At 46.9% G+C, this 18,913-nt stretch overlaps 1 pseudogene; it reads right to left on the reverse strand.

Annotated features, from left to right (window-relative positions):
• Positions 1-14,132: 14,132 nt before the first annotated feature.
• LOC101761602 lies at positions 14,133-15,924 on the reverse strand (annotated as a pseudogene).
• Positions 15,925-18,913: the final 2,989 nt, after the last annotated feature.

Consider the following 18,913-nt stretch of genomic DNA (forward strand, 5'->3'; position numbering starts at 1 on the left):
GCTCGTGCCGAGTCAGCCAAGAACAGCGGGAGGTTGCGAATGATGAACAGGTCGTCATCCGTCCCACCAGCCTGACAAGCAAGCCGGTAGTCGCTGAGCCAAAGCCCGGGGTTCGTTTCCCCGGAGTATTTGGCCACGTTGGTGGGCTGCCTGAAGCACGCTAGGAACAGCGCGTTCAGGATGCATGCGGAGAAGGCCCTAGGCCCTGCTGGCTCGGGGCTAGGGCTCCGATCTTCTTCGCTGTCATAGCGGCTGCCACGGTGGACATGGTAGCCGCAGTCTGCCTTATCCTCCCTGTCCGCGCGGGAGCGCCTCCGTGCGTCCATGGTGTCGCGGGCGTCACGGATGGGACCGACGCACCGGTGGACGGATGGTGCTCCACCGCCTGTAGGTGGTGGGGTCCGTCGAGCGGGCGTGGCCCGGTTCCTCCCGGGGGGAGGCTGGTGGACAGACTCCCCATGCCTTTCGGGAGGCGCCGTTATCGTTGGACCCCTCGGAGTGCACATCAGCCATGAAGCGCTCACGCGAGGGGTGGTGGCTCCCGTTGTCGGAGCCAGTATCGGAGGCTATCCCCGCCACGCCCGCGAACTCGTTGTTCGCGGGTGGCACGATCAGGGACCGTGCCAGGAGACGACCATAAGTCGCCGCAGTGTTGCGCAGGCGAAGGGCCACTCCACCGAAGGAGCTCCATGGTGCGCATCCGGCCGCCCACCACCATTTCGGCGGCGGAGCCGGAGATGACGAAGTGAGCGGGCAGGACAAGGAGAGGAATCAGCTCGATTCCCTCTCCCGTGGCAAGGAAGTCCAAGCTCCCGAAGCGGATGTGGGAGCCGGGAGCAAAGCTGATATCGCGGTTGGCCATCCGAAGCTGGTGATGTACGCACAAAGGTCCCCTACCTAGCGTGCCAACTGTCATTGTCAAGAATTACGAGTCAAGACAATGGCAAGTGAATTTATTTTTATGCGCGTAAGGTTCAGATGGTTTGCACGAGAGGACACGGGGTTTATACTGGTTTGGGTAGAAATAGCCCTACATCCAGTGTGGGAGACTGCTCGTGTTACGCGTGCGGAGTTTGCAGTAGGGGTTACAAACGGGCGAGAGAGGGAAGCTAGTCCCAAGTCTCTGTGTGGGTTCCCCCAGTCTTCCTTTTATAGCGCAAGGAAGAGACAGGAGTTATAGTTGAGCTAGGAGTCTGGAGAAGTAAAAGAGATAAGCAAGTAAAGTAAAGTAAAGCAAAGCACAGGGGGAAGGACTGAGTCCCCGCGGTCGCCGCCTTCCCTTTCGATCTCTGTCTCCTGTCAGCGTGACCGCCGGAGGGGGGCGGCTGTCATTGCCGAGCGTGCGAGATGTGTGTGTGGCGCCCGACCGCTGTAGCCATGCATGATGATGATGATGTCCGGGCGAAGCAGCTATGCATGTCGTGGAGGACGGTTGACCTCTGTAGCCCTGCGTGCTGACCGGGAGGTGCGACCGACATGTCTCTGCCGTCGGACCGAGCGCGAAACCGGGCGGCGCTCCCTCATGTGCTAGGGGGCGTGGGTAATGAGTGCTCTACGGTGAACAGGGGAGGCAGCACATTAGGACGGTGCCGCTGTAGCCTGTGTGGTCGTGGCTACAGTGTACCGCCCGAATACTGTGGCGAGTCACGTCGAGGCGCCTTTCTACGTGCCAGAGCCGCATCGCATTTATAGCGAGGTTGGTGGGGGCCCACGAGATCTGCGCCCTCGTTTGCTGATCTCCGCCTGCCCTCGGGTGAGGCAAATCCTTGTCTTGTGGGCCCGGATGTGTCCGACCCCCTGCACTCGGGGTCGGGCGAGGCGGAGCCTTGCGGCGAGGGGTCGGGCGTATCCGACCCTAGGACCGTGGGTCGGGCGAGACGGAGCCTTGCGGCGAGAGGTCAGGCATGTCCGATCCTGAGACCATGGGTCGGGCGAGGCGAAGTGGAATACTCCGTCCATGCCGAGTCGGCGGAGGTCACTATCGCCGCAGGTGGGCCCGGGCCCTTATGACCGTTTTTTAAGGAGCATAAGGAGGTCGTCAATATTTTCCCCCAACAATATGTTTCTAAGATTTATACAATGCACCCACCCATTTTTGCAACCTAGAGTAAAGTAGACTATCAAGCTACTCTAAAAGTCCAAATAATGCACTCAAGTCACAAGTAAAAAATACAAAAGCATAAAGATTATGAATAGCGGCAAAAACAAACAGCGGACAAACGCTACCACTAGTATATGTTGCTGGAGGGTCAACAAGTTAGCCAACGACCCACCAAGGTTTCACTAACGTGATGAACAAGATGGTTAGCTAACTACTTTCTATCACAAGAATGTATCAGAGATAGAAAATGGTCTCATGACCCACTTCTTTCATAGTTTAGTGACGGAGGTGCAAAAATACCGTCATGACCCACTTCTTTCATTGTTAGCTAACTATTTTCTATCTCAAATAATGTATCAGTGATAGAAGATAGTTTTGACATGTATGCAAAAAGATCATACCATACAACAAGTCTAAGCATTACCTACTCATGGCTCATGTTGGAAAATGATCTGGACCCCATGACATGGTTCGTCTTTGCTTCTTTACGGTTCTTGGAGTTTTGGTTGCTAGCTTTCTGTACAAGGTGTAAGTAAAAAAGTACATCAGTAGTGCATTGATCGAACTAGTAAAGAATACATGTGATATATGGAAGGATGAAAAGGAAATGCTATGAGACCTTGAAATTTGTAGATCCACAATACAAGATAAGGTAGTGCCATTCAGCAATGTCAAGGTCTTCTAGCTTGTGTTTCATTCTTGCTGCGTAACTATCATACGCCTTGTACGTGGCACTGAGTGATGATGTCCATCCTTTGTATCACACTGTCGCACCATCCCAAATCTTTTCCTTTTCATCATCAACATCTACAAGCTCCCACCTATTCTGTTTATGTGAGAACACATTCAGATAGAGAAGTATTTGGCTATTTGAGGATTATTATAGCAATCAGGCAACAGAATTAAACATCATACGTACCAGTATGTCGGATGCTATAGAATTTTTCACATTTTCATGTATGTCTTTCCATTTGTTGACGCCAATAAGTGGAGCCCTTTTCCTTGTAAACATTACAATTTCATCCACAAATGACCGAGCGTTAGGGCCTACGGGACCTCCCAGCTTTGTGGAAAATTCAATTTTAAGTTTCTGTGAGCCGCTCCTTATCCTCTTGATGGCTGCTGATAAACCCTTGAGGGCACCACGTCCTCCTTGCTTGCGCCCTTCACTGGAGTCTCCTATGAATCCGTTAAGTAAAAAATGGTCAGATAATTGCAGCAATGTAGATTACATTAAAATAAAATTTGCAATGCATAACACACCTTTTCTCGTTTTTTTGTCACGCCGACCATGAGATGGCCTATCTGATGGTGCTGATTGCATGGCTGCAAGACCTTCATCATCAGGAAGGTTTTGAACTTCGTCATTGTCATCTTGAGCTAAATAAGATACTGCATATCATACAATAGATCCACATCAGTCTAAACATTTTTTGTTCACAAGTAATATTAACTTTGATTGCTAAATGAATGAATAGAAATTACTAATGTCTTGAAGATACTCTTTATGCCTTAACCATTCTTTATATGTCTCGATGGTTTTGTCCCTGTAATCATCTTTAAATTCTGCACGTAACAAATATGTAAGTGCAATGGATAATACAACACATAGCTTATATAAATTGTGATTGGAGGAATTGTACCTACCTGTGTCTGGTTCATCCTGCTGCAGGTTTTGAAGCCATATCTTGTAAGCATCTATTTGTTCTCCTGTCCTTCATCCTTCTGTAGTTGTTTCCCTTCGTCGCTTCAAGGGAGTTATGGTTACCTGCAAGTTAGTCTGTTGATCCCTTGTTAGGAGGATCCTGATTTTCTTGTCTTTTGAATTGCTTTGTAACATGGCGGGATTTGGTGGTCATAATCAAGAGGGACGAGGGCTGCTGTGTTCCTGCCACATCGCTCCTTATGGTACAAGAAGGCACGTCCATAGTAGCCGAGCTTTGACTTCAAACAAACCAAGTTAAAAAATGTGATATTAGAACTATCACAAGTGAACTGAGCAGTTTCATGACCCGATGGTGCCCCGGCGCAATCGATAATTACACGCCACCTCTCACCAATGAGTCTGCAATCAAACTCATATGCAATCATTCACTGACCAAGGTAATGTCCTTACTCTTACACAGGAATATTAATCTATAAATTCAATAGAGGATTATATATAACCCTAGCACTAGAAACTAGGCATGTATTGAGATCTTCCAATTTGAGATAGGAATATAACCCTAGGCATGTATCCAGATCATCCAATATCACATAAGACTATAACCCTATGTGAATTTTCGATTGGATTTGCAATAGCCTGAGAAAACATACCTGGTTCGGGGAGGTTCAAACAAAAACTCATCAGGACCATCATCTTTTCAATCACCATCTCTTGGTCGCCGGCGGTGTGGGGCGGAGTCGGTCTCCTGCCGTCGAATCCAGTCGCCATCTGTTGGTCGTCGGTGGTGTGGGGCGGACTCGGCCTCCTGTCGTCGTCTTCAGTCGCCATCTCGACAAGGAACCGAGAGTCGTCGGCTTGTCACCCCCTCTCCACCATGAACATCAAGGAAACGTGATTAATGGCGCCGGAATTTTAGTAGATGGGGATTGGTAAAAAATATATGGAAGGGTTATTTCGGTGGGGCTAGGGGGAAATTTGGGCAGGGCAAGTGGGAAAAATTTGGCTGGGGAGAAGGAGGAGGTGTTTTGGTATATCTCGACACGTTATGCTTCATGCGTGTTTAATTGGAACATTTGAGCAATGTGTTCAATATTGAAATCACTATGCACATTGCTTCATTTGTACATGTATATATTCACGTGGTGATCTACATGGTGATAGTGTGGCACACAATGAGCATATATAACTAAAGATAGTGTGGCACACAATAAGCTCCCCTTTGGCATGGCTCATCCAAAATGGCTTCACCGGTGAAGCCAATGCCTGTGAAGCCAATAAACATTAGGCATATCCCTTAGTGAGAGAGAAAGCATTAGGATTGCATTGGAAACTATATTGATTGGCGTGGAATAGAGATGAACAATCTAATGAAACTAAGTTGACACCATAAAGTTGAGATACTTGACTCCCCAATATTCTTGGAATGACTTACAATTAGGTACTTTGAAACTCCAAGTTTCTTGGAATGACTTATAATTTGGTCAAAATTGAGATACTTGACTCTCCAAGATTCTTGGAATGACTTACAATTTGGTCAAACTTGAGATACTTGACTCTCCAAGATGGAATGACTTATAAGGTCACGTACAACGATTGTCTTTTTGTCGTCCGAGCTCGTGCTCCCAAGGCATATTTAGGACATAGAGTCAACCCATATGCATGCTCATGATATTTAGGACCACATGCGCGCAGCAAAATGAAGCTTTTCTAGCAAACTTGTCTTTTCTTCGGTTTCCATAATTTCTCTCTCCCTCTTCCTCCTCCAATTACCTATACGCGTGTGCCCAACCTTGCCTAGCTTTACTGAGCAAGGATATATATGTGTTTGGTCTGGCTCGTTGTGGGTCCAGCTCCACCTGTCACTGCCTACTGTAGCGTGCTAGTAGCCCCAAGGAGTTGGCAGAGCCGTCACTACCTACTGTAGCGTGCTAGTAGCCCCAAGGAGTTGGCAGGCTCAGCGATGCACACACGCACAAGCCAGCGTCAAAGATCTTCTCCTCGACAGTGTGCCATTGTGCCGCATGTGTCAGCCAGTGTTAGTGGCTCTACGGTACTGCGCCTGTGCCATGAGTACGGTGCGCGTGCAGGTTCCCCATGCATACCCCATTTAACATAGCAGTTGAGTCCCTGCCTCACGCCGTTTCGCGCTGCACAGCTGCCCTTTAACCGGTCCTTCGGCTGCTCTGTCCCTTCATTTCCCCAGTTAAGAGGCGTCTCATCTCCCGGTGTGCTGTTGCATTAATGCTCTGTCTCTCATTTATGCACGCATATATAAGGGCCCTCCTGCAACAAGCCCTCTGTACCCTCCCGCAACAAGCCCTTTGCACCCTCCCGCAACAAGCCATCGCCACCATGCCTCGCCACTTGAAGACTACTTGGGCCATGCTCAGCCCTTCCTCCTCCGCTCCTCGCTCCCCGACGACGCAGCCTCCTCCACCATCGTCCGACGATTCGGACCACTCCTCCTCTCCACCTCGCTCGCCGCTGCCACCACCTCCCCCGCCGTCGTCCAACGATTCGGACCGCTCCTTCTCTCCACCTCGCTCACCGCTGCCGCCACCTCCCCCGCCGTCGTCCGACTCATCGGACCTCGAGGTCAACCTCGAGGATGATCCAGATCGGGAGACCGATTCGGAAGTGGAGGATTTGGTGATGGCTCAGCAGGGGCCATGTCCGGAGGAGGTTGTCGTCCTCCACTCCTTGGAGACAGCGTGCGGCACATCTACACAAGCGGCTTAAAACCAAATGCGCATTTACACACAAGAAGAGACCCCGGAGACAGTGGCATGTAATCATACGTAGTCACATGTAATCATATGTTTCACAAGTCTTAACTAAAATTGTTGGGAATTTGGTAGGTTCTATAATGTTCATTAATCTAAAAAATGCACAATATATGTAGTAAAAAAATGAAAGGTAAAAAAAAAGGACCACTACTGAAGGGGGCTCGATGAGGCTCAACCTCATAGGGAACCCAATAGAAGGCTCAACCACAGAGGGAGCCCAACTGAGCCCACCAAGAGCAAGCAGTCAGGTAGCGAATCAGGTGGCGTATCAAATGGCAAGTCAAAGGATTTCGACGGTGCTTGTGCACCTCCCTTTTTAAGTATGGCAAGGAGCTTCTTTGTGAGCAAGGTGATACTAAAAATTGTGGCCATGAACTCTGGCGCAACAGATTTCGTACGTGGGCTGGCCCATTACGAATTCTTCCCCATTCCCCCATCTCGCTCGCTTCTTCCCACATAAGGCCCCAAATCGCTCCACCCCGAGCTCCTGCACTGGCCGCCGCTCTTCTACCGCATTGAGATCAAGCGCCGCCTTCCGGTGAACTTGGGATCTGACACCGCCTTTCGATCAATGGGTAGGTCGCCGGCCGGCGGGGAATGGGTAGGTCACCATATTCTAAATCTTCAGTTTATTATATTGTCAGATTCACCGTTAATTGCAAAGAACTACAAATTATGACAGTTAAACAAAAAACACATCTTCCGCTCCATCCATAGTAGAATTCATAGGCGCAATGTATCCATCATCGATGTAGTCATCTTCTTCATCTTCATTTGCTAAGTCAATAGTTCTTGGTTCGGGTACGGACTCAGCAAGAGCCTTTTCAATAACAGATGCATCACCGATGACACCTTCAACGCCAGTCCTAGTCCAGTTTGTCAAATCTTCATGTGTGCCGGATTCAACCATACGTCCCACTCCGACCTCGAGTGAATCAACATCAATTTCTTCCTGGTTGTCTAATTCGGGCATGAAGAACACATTTCTGGGGTTCATTCTAATAACAGTGCTCCAATCTTGTTTATTTGAACCTTTCACATAAAACACTTGCTGAGCCTGTGTCCCCAAAATATAAGGTTCATTTAAATATCGCAATCAAGTTATATCCATATCTATAATACCATACTGATCCTTGTTGAATCCTCTACCTTTACTCCTACTGGCAGCTGGCACATCGTACCAGTCACATTGAAACAGGATGACTTCCTTTTGTGTCGGGAAATCTAGTGCATAAATTTTTTTGACCACATCATACCAGTCGGTGTTGCCAGTAGTAGGATCACCATTCACAACAACACCAGAATTTTGTGTAGTCAGATTCTTCTCTACATGAGTAGTTCTAAACAGAAATCCATTAATGAAGCACCTATTAAAAACACGTGCCTGATGGTCTGGTCCCTGAGAAAGTGCATGCATGGCATCACTTGTTTTTCTTTCTGCATAAAGTATGTTGATCTGCAAGATGTATAAAGGAACAATGTATAAGTACATGAGCACTAAAAGCAATAAAACCTGTGAGGAAATTGTAGTTCACCTTATGCTCCAACCAGCCTACAAATTTTTCTGTATGACATTGTTCAACATTCCTGACACACTGTTTTCTGAGTAAATCCTTATGCATACTATAGTAACGGGCAAAAAGGGAGGAATACAAAGTCAACAAAAAAATATGTATGTGCATACTCCAATGTAAGTAAATTAAAGTTACTACTTACTTGGCCCATGGAATAACCTCATCATAATTTGTTAATATCCAGTGCCTCATCCACTGCATATCTAGCCTAGTAAGTTGCTCAATTGCAAATCCTTTCTTAGTATAATCAATGTTGCTGAATATGCTTAAACCTGTTGGTGGTTCATTCACTGCAGCCCTTTCATGACGCTCTGGACGATTAATCTTTGTGTCCACGTCATCCAAAAAGCGAGAGCAAAAAGTCATGCACTCCTCTAGTATATATCCCTCTGCTATTGAACCTTCAGGATAGGCTTTGTTCCACACATAGCCTTTCAATGCACGTAGATACCTCTCTATTGGATACATCCATCTATAGCATACAGGTCCTCCTAGTTTAGCCTCTTCAGCAAGATGAACTGGCAAATGCATCATGATATCAAAAAAAGCTGGTGGGAACAACATCTGCATACGACAAAGAGTCTCTCTAATCGAAATGTTCAATTTTTCTAACTCTTCGGTGCTCAACTCCTTAAAACATATTGCATTGAAGAACCTACTAAGCTCAATCAGTGGTTTAACAACCTCTTCTGGCAGTATGTGACAAACCACAATGGGTAATGGTTTCTGAAATATAACATGGCAGTCATGAGTTTTAAGTCCAGGAAGCTTACACCTCGGCACATCCACACATCTCTTGATATTAGACGCGTAACCATCAGGCATCTTGACACCTTGCAGAAATCTGCATAGATATACCTTGTCATCTTGACCCAAACTGTACAACGCTGGAGGCAAAGTGTATTTGTCATTCATCACCAAAGGATGTTAATCCTTCCTCATGCACAAATGTTGCATGTCCAGACGAGCCTTCTCGTTATCCTTGTATTTTCCTGCCGTGTCAAGCAAGATTCCCAGTATGCTCTCACATATATTTTTTTCAATGTGCATCACATCCAAATTATGCCTTACAAGCAACTTTTCCCAGTAAGGTAGTTCAAAAAAAATACTCTTCTTCCTCCAATTGTGCCATCTAGTGTCCTCTTCATGCTGCTTCCTCTTTTTAGTCGTGTTCCCAAATATCACTTGCTCAAAGCTTTCTGTTTCAGCACACCTTCCCCATCAAGTGGCACTAGAGTCTCCCTGGTTTCCACCTGGTTGTTAAAGCTAATCTTGTTGTGGCACCACCTGTGATCCATTGGTAAAAAGTAGCGATGACCCATGTAGCAATGCTTTGAACCAAATTTCAGCCATAAATAGTCAGTATCCTTGTGGCAATATGGACATGCAAACTTGCCTTTTGTGCTCCAACCAGATAGCATGCCGTATGCTGGGAAGTCATTAATTGTCCAAAGTAGAACAGCACGCAGAGTGAAATTCTTCTTTACCTTTGCATCCCATGTCTAAACACTGTTGAGCCAAAGATCTTTGAGCTCATCAATAAGGGGCAGCAAATACACATCAATGTTATTTTCTAAAGATTTTGGTCCCGGTATCAACATTGATATCATCTAGAACGGTTGTTTCAAACACAACCAAGGAGGCAAATTGTAAGGGATTAGGATCACAGGCCATGTAGTGTATGTCACGTTCAACATCCCAAATGGATTGAAACCATCAGATGCAAGACCCATCTTAACATTACGAGGGTCCAAAGCAAATTCCTTATAAATTTCATCCACGTGTTTCCATGCCATGGAGTTAGCAAGGTACCGCATTTTTCCATCTTGAACAAGTCCCTCCTTATGCCAACGCATATATTCAGATGTGGTCGCTCTCATGTATAACCTTTGCAGATGAGGGGTCACTGGAAAATACCTTAGGATTTTCTGTGGAACACGCTTCTTAGGTGCAACATCACCACTAGCTGCCTCCTTCTCACTTGAACCAACAGCTTTCCATCTAGTCTCTCCACATGTTGGACATTTATCCAAGTCAGCATATTGCTTTCTAAATAAAACACGATCATTGATACATGCATGTATCTTTTCGTAGTCCAGCCCAAGATCATGAACTACCCTTTGCACTTTATCCAAACTATCTAGAACACAATGACCTTCAGGGAGCACAAGCGAGAATAGCTGAAGCACAGCCTCCAGAGCACTGTTACTAAGACCAAATATGCACTTAATCTGAAATAGCCTGACAATGAATGAGACCTTAGTAGCCTCCTTGCAACCTGGATATAGTTCCTTCTGTGCCTCAGTTAATAACTTAAAGAATTTCTTAGCACTTTCATTTGGCTCTTCAGTTCGGATTTCTCCATATATTGCACCACTGATTAGTGAGGAAACCAAATCATTCATAGACGGACCGGCCCCTAATTCACCATCATTGTCAACTCCTTCAGTGATGCTTGCATATGAATCTTTTTCTTCTCCTTCCGCTTGGATGAAACATTTAGAAAATCCCCTAAAAAGCAAATGATTTCTAATTTCCTCAACTGTTCTGTATGACATGGAACGGCATCTTGAACATGGACATGATGCCGTATCTCCTTTACAAGTGCCTGCAAATCTAGTCTCCATAAATTTCTTCAATCCTTTTTGCCGCTGATCTGATACTTGTGGCAGCCGCATCCAACTCCGATCATCATTATGCAACATTAATCTCCTACATATACAGTTAGTTGCTCATATCAGTACGCTAATAAGTCACTGCTTTCTCCATCTATATATAATTACCTCCACGTCGTCCAACGTCCGGCCGCTGCCGCCCTACTACCGCCGCAACCAGACCCTGCTTCCATCGCCACCCTGTAATTACCATAGGGCAACAACAAGGGTAGCGATGCCAAACAACAGGCATGAACGCAACGACCAGGGTCATAAGATAATGCAAAGCCTAGCGCCACGAAAAAACTAAAGCCCATCCCAACCGTTTTTTCCTCCGACGCCTCCCCTCCCGTCCTCGTCCAGTTTGCCTCCTCTCATCGAGCCCAGACCTCCTCTCCATCCTCCTCCTGTCATCCTCCGCCAAGATCCGCCCACCTCCCCCTAGATCCGGTCCCCTCCCAAGTCCCCGCCACTCCCCATCCACACCGCCCGAGTCAATGAAGGAGTACCATCATGATGCTAGGGGTCGTTTTGCCCGGGGGAACAAGGTCATAAAGTTGGAGATGCCGTCGAAGGCCCACACAGCGGGAAGTTGGGGCCACCGTGGTGAGGCTTCTTCCTCACGTTGTCAACAATTGCATAGTGGCATCAACAGGCGGCCTACCACGTGGTCGTTTTTGAGGGGGTTTCCCTGGGGAAATCTTTTTAGGTGAAGATAACTACCGACTCTGACTACGATTCCGATGTAGCTATCATCGGCCTGAACTCTGAAACTGAGTCTGACACAGAGACAGATGACGATATTGACCACATGTGCGACTAGTGCATCGATGAAATCATAATGTTCTTACTTTCTTCTATGTTTTTATCTATGTAATGCTCATTTGTACTACAATTCAAAGATGGTTAAGATAGTCATTGAACCATTGAACATTTATCTATGTAGCTATGTGTTGCACGTTGACTCCTGAACCATTGAACATTTAGGCAACATTTAGGCAATATTTGGGAGACTGATTCAACATTGATCATTGAACATGACAAGAATGTGAATAGGGAATGTCTATGTTTTTATCTATGTATCTATGTCAGAATGTCAGTCATGCATAAACCCCTGAAACATTAATCATTGAACATTAAAAGAATCTGAACATTGAATGTCAGAATGTATTGCATACTGATTTTATTTAACTGTTTGATGTATTGCAGACTGATTTCGATGAGTTGAAATCTGCTTTCAAGAAGTATGCGAATCATGCAAACCAAAAGTACAACAAAGTGGTGCGGGAGCGCCATGACCTTGCCAAGAAGCTTGACATAACTAAAGAGAAGGCAAAAACATTAGTTGCAGCAGTTAAGAGGCTTGGCAAGAAGAAGGTAGACAATAAGTAGGTCTTGGTTCAGAAAGTGTTTAGTTTCGTCTGTAACATAACCTCTAGTGCTATGATCCCCATCCGTCGTGTTCTTTTGGACTGCCTGTGTGCATGGTGGAAAAACGTTGCTTGATAAGCCTCATTTTTATCAATGTGTTTGCTATGATCCCCATCTATCATGTTACCTTTGATCAATCTGTTGGTCTAACTGACAAATACATTTACAGTATTAAATTACTGATTGAATGAGATTACTGGAATAACTGTCAAAGCCTTGCAACATTGCTTACCTATTGCAAGGAATTTTCATAGAAATTATTTATGTAACTAACATAGAATTTATTTCTTTTAGTTCGGCTCCTATCCATCACCCAACTATTGCGTAGCGTGGTGTTGAGGTGCTCGAGTCCAAACTCTGGAGACCCTGGTTCGATTCCCTCATTGCGCATCTTTTAATTTTTCCATTAAGTAAAACTCGCAACCATTTTTCAACTCATGGCGACAACACCTATCTATTGCAACAAATTTCTTGTTGTTGCCATGGGCTATGTGGCAACGTAACAAATTCGTTGCAATATTGCTTCCTACTTGCAACATTACGTATTTCGTGGCAATAACCCTTACATACTGCAACGCAAAAAAACTTTATAACAACGCAAAAAAACCGTGGCAATTTGTTCAGCAACTCGCAACCATTTTCAACTCGTTGTGACAACACCGACCTATTGCAACAGATTTTCCGTTGTTGCCTTGGGCTATATGGCAACGTGACAAATTCGTTGCAAAAATGTCAAAGCCTTGCAACATTGCGTATTTCGTGGCAATAACCCGTCGATATTGCAATGAAAAAAATTAATTATTGCAACGAAAAACACACATGGCAATATCACCTACCTATTGCAATGGATTTTCAAATGGTGGCAATAACGTCTACCGGTTGCAATGAAAACTCAAAATCGTTGTAATAATCCCTACCTGTTGCAATGAAATTTGAGTTGATTGGATGATGGCGTGGCAATAGCCCTAAAATCTAGTAGTGTAAGCTACTAGACAAATTTAAAGGTTTAGCGTTGGTTATAATTAAAGATGGTAGCACTTGTTTTCTCTGACAGGACATGTGCATGATCAGGTTTTATCGCAAGCATATCCACATCTCTTTTCTTATGCTAAAAAGAAAGATATCTCCCTGCAGAAGGCATATGAAACTCATGACTTGCCACAGCTTTTTCACCTACCTCTACCACAACAAGCTTTTAGCCAATTACTTCTATTAGCAACCGAACTTGAAGCAATTAACCTCTTGGATGAAGCGGATATTTGGACTGATATGTGGGGCAATGGTTTCTTCTCATCTTCCAAGACTTATCGTCATTTGAGTGGACACAGACAGGTTCACAAGGTATTCAATTGGCTATGGAAATCAAAATGCCAAAATAAACACAAAGTTTTCTTTTGGCTAGTGTTAAAAGATAGGCTTAGTACAAGGAATATTCTTAAAAGGAAACACATGATTCTCCCATCTTATTCGTGTGTGTCGTGCCATCATGACAAGGAGGAAACTCTATTTCATCTCATACCCTTTTCCGCAAGAGTGCTGGATCAATCTAGGTCTGTTCATGGATTTGCAGCAGGAGCCTTATGAAATACTCACTAGCTTCAAGGACCAGTTACAAGGTGCATTCTTCATGGAAGTCATTGTTATCATGAGTTGGTGCATTTGGATGGCCCGTAATGATTGGATTTTCAAGGCAATTCATCCATCATATCAAGGAACCAAAATACGTTTCAAACACACCTTTAATGTGGTCTTACACCGAGTAAAAGATACTTGGAAACAACCTATGTCTGCCTAGAACATACCTTGTAATCTTCTTAATTTTCTTTGTTTCCTTTTTTTTCCTAATCGGGACATTTCATTTTTGTAATTCTGATTTTTATATAAATATACAATCAACCGGGAACTCCTCCTTCTGTTTCCTCAAAAACACGCCGCCAGCTTGTTGACGACGTCTACGATGCCCTGCACCCTCACTACTATCTCCACCATTAGAGAACCCACGGTGAAGACAGGCATCGTGTCCATCACCAGCGACGTCTCGGCCAGCATCGACGGGAGGGACCGCATGTCGCCCTGCAGCTCGTGCACCGCCGTGTTCATGTCCGCGACGGCAACGTCCAGCGCCCGCGAGGACGCCGTCATCGTGGCGACGGAGCGCGACGCCTCCCTGAGCACCTGCGCGCACCGCGCGCCGGCCCTGGTGCACGCGTCGCGGAGGAGCCGCTTCACGTGCTCGGGCGCCTGCGTCTCGGCGGACGCGCAGCTGCTCAGGGCCTCCACGCAGCACGCGCAGGCCCGCATGGCGGCGCCGACCTTGCCGTACTGGTCGTAGGAGTGGCAGAAGCCGAACCGGCCGTGAGCCGGCTCCCACAGCGCAAGGTTCACCTGCTCGTCCTCGTAAGCCATGGAGTTGAGCACGCACCGATCGCAGTCGGACCTGGCCTGCGGCTGCGCGGCGGGGCCCTCGGCGAAGTAGTGCTCGACGCAGCCCTGCAGGGCGGCGGCGAGCTTGTCCATGTTGCGCGTGGTGAGGAGGTGCAGCTCCTGGCCGGCCCACACGGGGCAGACGAAGATGGCGACGGCGAGGCACGTGAGGATGCCGATGGCGATGGTGGAGATCCGCTGCTGCACCAGCGCCGCCAGCTCGTCGACCGACTCGACCCGGTACCCGGACACGGCCACCAGGTTGTACGTCAGGATGAAGATGGTGACGCCGTAGTCGAACTGGGCCTTCACCGTCGGTATGAACCGCGAGAAGGTGGCCGCCGCAGCTGCATGTTCAGTTCAGTTCATGCATGCATGGCTTGTCGGTTTCGACAGGGACTAATTAAACAAAGTGCGCGATTGTACGTACCCAGCAGGAAGAGGGAGCCGGTGAGGATGTACGGCTCGAACTCGCCGGTTTTGTCCGCCACCCAGTGCACGCCTAGCGCGAGAACGCGCGCTCGCCGTCGCCACGGCTCTGTTGAAACTCTTCTGCACGCTGCCACCTGCTCATGTGATAAAGATAGTCAGCATCTTTTTTTTTAAAGATAGTACGGCCGTCCGGTTTCGATAGTTAAATAAACTATTAATTATTTCCGCCTGTTTCACAATAAATATTGCATGAAACATAGTGTTCATGTTGCGGCGGATCGAACGACGTAGTCATTTTTTCACATATTTTTTTAATGTTGCAATTATAGATTTTCGATGTTGCAGATATTTTGTTTCATGGCTGCAACGGATAGAAAATTTCTCGCTAGTACCACTGCAAACGGATAGAAAATTTCTCATCGCTAGCAGTACCACTGCACCTCTGCAAAGCTCTGCAAAGGCTGTAACTCTGAATCATCTCGATCTGAAAAAGTTACGCGTACTCACCCACAGTGTACTCGAAGACGGCGACGACGGTCATGATGGCCCACGTGGCAGCCCCACCGACGCCGTCATAGAGGGGCCTGGTGTAGTAGAAGATGGACACGAGCGCGAGCGAGAGGCCGACCTTGAGGCCGTGCACCACCTTCCGGGGATCATCCGCCCCGATCCTCCACACCTCCCTCGCGAACCCCGCCACCCTGCCCCACGCCGCGGCCACGCAGGCGAGCAGCCACGCCCACGCCCTCGCCGCCGCGCCGCCGGCTGCCTCGTGTTCCACCGTCACCGACGCGCCCTCCGGCACCGTCACCCGCAATTCCAGACCACCCTGCAGCGCTTCCCTGGCGGCGTCCATGAATGCCGAGCGGTAAACGAGCGAGGCTGGTGTATGAGCGGTAATACAGTCTCAGGATGTGCGCGACCTTTGCACTGCTGTGAGTATATATACTCGTGATTTTTTCAAAGAAAGCGAGGAGGAGGACGATGGGGCATGCAATGCATCTTCTCTGGACGAGGCCGGGCGAGGCATGCAATGCAGCAAGACGCACAGGGCGGGGTTGTGCCAAACGACCGCCACGGCCACGGTCGCCAGGTGATGATGCGACCCGTCCCAACGACCGGGCAGGGCCGGTCCCAAGATTTGGGAGGGTGCGAAAGTAAAACTTGGATCCATTGATATAAACATTATACAAATATATATAAAATGTTACCAATTAATATTTAAATGTATCTAAAAGTAATATTCATATCAACTTATTTATACATATTACTTTAAAAGTTTCTTCTAATATTTCTCGATGCAAAGTCACTTATGATAGGGTTGATGTCAATCTCATCCAACAATTTATTCTCGATGCATAATATTGCCAAACCATTTAACCTCTCCTGAGTCATTGTTCCTCAATAACTTCAACTTTGAGAAGCTTCTTTCAGCCGATGCGACAGTCACATGCACAGTAAATAAGAGTCAGTAAGCAATTCAGACATTAGGGTAATTAATAATTAACGGTACGGAGAATTGGGGAATTGGCAATCGAATCACCTGATCACAGAATTGAATTGGCACCAACCGCAAGGTCCGCAAGCAACACGCGGATTGGTCAACTGCATACACACACGCCACAAATTAGTTAGGAAAGCCGAGTTGTGTGCGCACACGTATACAACGACGAGTACCATACCTAGAATCTTGGATGGCCGCGCAGATCCTTAGATGACGGCGTATGAGTTTTGACAGCGGTCCCCTGGACGACGGCACGACGCGTCGCGTTCGAGTTTTGGCGGCGGCGCCCTGGACCTAGTTTAACGAGTTCGCTGCTTTTCCCGGGCCGGAGAAGGGCAACTACTTATTGATTGATGACGCGCATGAGAACTCGAGTTTTGGCGGCGCCGTACGAGTCGAGTTTTGGCGGCGGCATACGAGTTGAGTTTCGGCGGCAGCCCCTTGGACGACGCACTCATGCACGCGTATGAGTTTCGGACTTTCGGCGGTGGCCCCCTGGACGACGCACCCATGCACGCGTACGAGTTTCGCGACGCACATGTACGAGTTGGAGTTTCTATTTGCGCTGCATTCGTTCGTCCTAGGGCCTGTTTGGCTCCAGGTGTTAAAGTTTAACACCCATCACATCAGATGTTTAGATACTAATTATGAGTATTAAATATAAGGTAATTACAAAACTAATTGCACAGATGGAGTCTAATTTGCGAGAGGAATCTATTAAGCCTATTTAGTCCATGATTTGACAATATGGTGCTACAGTAACTATTTGCTAATGATGGATTAATTAGCTTTAATAGATTCGTCCAGCAAATTAGACTCCATCTGTGCAATTAGTTTTATAATAAGCTCATATTTTATCCTCCTAATTAGCATTCAAACATCCGATGTGATTTTGCTACACCTCGCATCCTAACCAGGTCTACGTTGCCTATTCTTCCGATCCTAATCCTAACCAGGGGTCCAGGCTGTGACCTGGGGTGGCCCACTGCGATTCGGGGGGCCAGCCGGCCAGGGCGGCCGCCGCCCCGCGCCCCGCCCCGCGCCAGGCCGGTCCTGCGACCGGGATAAAATCGGCGCGACCGGAAAGGCGGTCAGCACACCAAAAAGCTACTCCAAGAGCGCCATGACGACCGGATCGAAATGCGGTCAGCACAGAAAACGCTACTCGTCCCGGTCAGCTCGTTGCAGACCTGTCGCCTTCCATAGAGTCCACCAAGAAGGAAGAAAAAACCCGGAGAAAAACCCACCGGCACAAGTACGGACTGGTCAAGACAATAGCTAAAGTATCTAGATACGAAATGTGCCGACACTGAAAAAAGGACGCGCCAACTACGTGGCAAATAGCTCAAGTCACGCTTGGCTGCTGGATACCCTCGCGCGGAAAGCGTCCACACGTGCAGCGCGCCACGCGCCCATAGAGGGGATTGAAAAGTATACATGTACATCGCTACCGGAAACAGGAGAATTGCCGAGTGCCTGAGGGTTTGCCGAGTGCATTCTATTGGGCACTCTGCAAAGTTCCTATTTACCGATTGTTTTGAATGAAACACTCAGCAAACAAATAGCACTCGGCAAAATCCCACTTTGCCGAGTGCTTAAAAAAACACTCGGCAAGCTATAAAGAAACACTCGGCAAACACGGACACTCGGCAAAGTACAGGCGCGTGCGCCGGGCGTGCGATGGCCGTCGGGTGGGCTACCCTGCCGTTAGAACTTTGCCGAGTGTCTCGGACACTCGGCAAAGATAAGGTTTGCCGAGTGTTCTGCACAGGCACTCGGCAAAGCAATAGCTTTGCTGAGTGTTTTTTATTGGCACTCGGCAAAATAATAATTTTTTCCCTCTCTTGCCCTCCAAATTTTTTCTACTCTCTACATACAACATGTGGTACTACATGTTAAGGTTTGGTATATTTCTCGATGTGTTTGCTATATTTAATTAATTTATTGCATTTAGAGAAATTTTTTGGTTTAAGTCAAATTTGAACTGCAAGTGATTCAAATGATGGAATAAATTGAGTGGAAAAATAATATTCATGTTATTGAGTCCATTTTGGGGTCTTACCCGGGAAATGAAAAGAAATTTCGCACATTTTGTTCAGGGAACACGATCACGAACATGTGGTCGAATGGTTTTTAAATTCTAAAACAAGCAAACGAAGTCTGAAAATCACGAGATTTGTCAAGATCTCCTGATATCATAGATGAAGGATGTGGTAAAAAAAGAGAAGGTTTTGCACAATTTGTCATGTACAATGCTTATAAATCGAAGCATCTCCGAAGAAGAATCAAAGAGTTGCGAAGGTTCTTGTAAGATTTGGAGTCAAAATGACGGTTGAATTTT

This window comes from Setaria italica, chromosome III (genome assembly GCF_000263155.2).
Source record: "Setaria italica strain Yugu1 chromosome III, Setaria_italica_v2.0, whole genome shotgun sequence".
Classification (NCBI taxonomy): domain Eukaryota; kingdom Viridiplantae; phylum Streptophyta; class Magnoliopsida; order Poales; family Poaceae; genus Setaria; species Setaria italica.